Source organism: Rhizopus microsporus (assembly GCF_002708625.1).
Source record: "Rhizopus microsporus ATCC 52813 unplaced genomic scaffold scaffold_11, whole genome shotgun sequence".
In the NCBI taxonomy this organism is placed as follows: Eukaryota; Fungi; Mucoromycota; class Mucoromycetes; order Mucorales; family Rhizopodaceae; genus Rhizopus; species Rhizopus microsporus.
The window spans coordinates 561,431-564,546 of record NW_019671926.1 but is presented as its reverse complement, the minus strand read 5'-3'; positions in this window follow the sequence as shown (position 1 = coordinate 564,546).

Genomic DNA, 3,116 nt, shown 5'->3' with positions numbered 1-3,116 from the left:
CAAATAAAAGTAATCTATATCGTGACCATTCAAGAATATGCATTGCCAGACATGACTACATGGAAAAACCGAATAAAGAATTTAAACTTTTACAAAGAGACTAAAGAGGGGCTATTTCTAATATTAAGTTAATTTCAACTCCAAGACAGCCCACCTGTTAATATTACTGTCAAATGAGATAGTGAGCCATATTGTTTTTGTATTTGTTATTACTCTGATAACATTGCAACGGTTTCAATACGATATCTAAATTTGGAAATACAGTATATCCATGGATATCAAGGCTGGTACTACGAAAATATTCTTGGCGGCGACAGGCGAATTTACATTCTGGAAAGACTTTATAACAAAAAGATCCGGTTTTTCGTATATAACGTCCATAGCTTCATTTCCATTCTCATGATAAGTATCTCCATATTCATCATTTTTAAAAATACTAGTTTCGAGGTACCATATCTTTTTATAGATAAAAAGAACAATATGAAATTAGTTACCCAAAATCCGCGAAATTAACTTTTAAAACCCGCACTTTTTTTTAGTAAATCCTTGAATTGGCAGTGGAACGCTGCATTCCATTTTTTATACATGTTGGCTCATATAATGGCGACAATCGTGAGCAAATTAACTTTCTGTACTTTGTTTCAAAAGTGATCAGATAATAGTGCTACATTTCGACCTGTCCAGGAAAAGCATAATTGGCCAAAAGGTATCAGGTGGTTTGGATCTAAATGGCAGGTACAATGTATTGTCTGCTATTTCAGAGTATATACAGATCTGTTGTATAGCTCCAGGCTGATGGAGTGTATAGCGTCGATAGATGAATGGAGTGACAAAAAGTAACAAGTCCATATACTCATTGCTAAGTCGTTCAAGGCTGAGGATCGAGTGTCACCATACTTGTTGATGTATGCCATTGCAGAAATGTTGTCCATACATAACTATATGTGGTTATTCGGTGGAATAGAGAAGAGCTGGAGACGTTTCTGAATAACAAGCGGTTCGTTGGCGTTGATATGTAGATTACGTTCTTGGGGATTCTATTTTTCTTGCAGAGAGTGCTGATTCCAAAGGATGTCCCATCCATGATTGGAAACATCCGTAAGGACCTGTGTGATCTGTTGGTGTCAAAGTATATGTAGACCATTCCATTTTGTCAGTTGACTAATCCACCAGATGAGCTCTTTCTTGATACTGGGTGTTACTGGGCATTGTTGTTGCTGTCGAAACTGGTTGAGTTGTAAGATCATATGCCGCGTCTGAAATCGTGTTTGCTGATTGCCGAGGGAGGTCGCTAGTGCTGTCAATTGATTAACCATCCGATTTCAATCATTTTTTGACACATCTGTTTCGTATGCGCCAGAGATTGTTGCTTTGACTTGGTCATGATGATCAAGTCGTCCAAGTAGACGGATATCCGAATCCCTTTCCGACGAACCCACCGTAGGAGTGGTTTCAAGGTTTTCGTGAGTATCAGTGGGAAGAAACTTAGACCGAAAGGAAAGACACAGTACTGGTCATTTTGCTATCGTATTGGAATCGAAGCAGATGTCGAGAGGCAGGATTGATCAAATTGTGATGAAACGTGCCTTGTAAGTCGATTGATGTTAAATAGTCGTTGGGCGGAAGGAGACGAGTGATGGTTGTCATAATTTCAATTTTAAAGCGTTGCTGAGGGAGATGCCGATTCAGGTTGCGAAGGTTGAGTACTGACCGTAGGCCCCATTCTTTTTTGGGATGACAAAAAGTTGAGAATGGAACCCAACGGTATTAGTGGTGCTGGTTCTATTGCTTGTTTGTGAAGGAGTGAGCTGATCCCGTTGTCGACGACGCTGAATGTTGACTGAGGGTGTTGTAAGTGTTGTGGATGCAGAGAAGGACGAGCGAGAGGTGGAGATGATACTGAAGGAACGTGGTAACCGTGATAAATTATGTTTATTAACCATGCACTTAGTGATTACTGGTGAGAGGAAGGCCAGAATGAGGAGTAGAGGGGAGGCTACCAGCTACTAATCTCAGTTCTGCTTCTTTGGCAATTGGCGCTGCTGAAAACCCGTCCTGGATTGGGAATCTGAGACGATTGGTAAGCTGAGTGATAGGTTGTGTAACGTGATATGACAGGTTGATTATATGTTGCACTGATGGTGTCGTTGTTGCCACTACGTTTAAGTCGGGCCAATTGTCGTTGCATCTATGCGTGGTGGCTTACTACACGCTTTGCTTGGGCTTGATGTGATCGACCATTTCTTTGGGATCAAGCAAGTAGTTATTGTCGATGGAAGGAGCGTCGAGTTGGCTTGAGATACCACGAAGCATGTAATCTATGCTGAGTTGTAATATGGGAAGCAAGGTTGGATAAAAGTTCGTGAATCGCGAGAACCATATCCAAAGATTGTTGTTGGAGAGCGGGAAGATCTCAACTGCCGTGCAAAAGTTGGTAAGTGCACTAGTCCAAAGGGCGAGTGATACCGGATAGACGATACTGGATGTTGTAGAGTTACCTGTCATACTGTTTAGCAGTAGAAGACAAACGGGCTTTATTGAGCTTCGGAGGGTCATAATTACGAAGAGAGTTCTTAGGACATTCAAAGAGGAAGCGTCGACGGTCCGTTTCCGGAAGAGGATGTCTGAAAAAGTCTTCCTGGATGTAAGGGCATTGTTCAAGCATGGATTCTGAAGGGGCGAAATCAGAACCCTGTGCAGTAATAGTAACGTTAAGATCTGCCTGGAACAGAAAGTTAGAAGCCACGGTGGATTCCATAACAGAAAGACGTTGCATGAGCTGTATGGTCTATGCAGGAAGTTGCTCATTTGCCTGTTTGTTTGATGGCTCATTCATTGGCCATAAGAACGACGGAAGTATACCAAGGTGCATAGCTACAAGCTCGAACGAAAAGAAGATAAAAGTCAAAAACTTTTTATTTCAGTTATTTTATTGTCTTTTTATTGTAGTACAAGTTCGAAAATAAAGAAAACATTGATAACAACAATCAAGATCACATCTTACGGAGTATAATACGCTTCATACACTTTATACACTTTATACACTTTATACACTTTATACACTTTATACACTTTATACACTTTATACACTTTATACACTTTATACACTTTATACA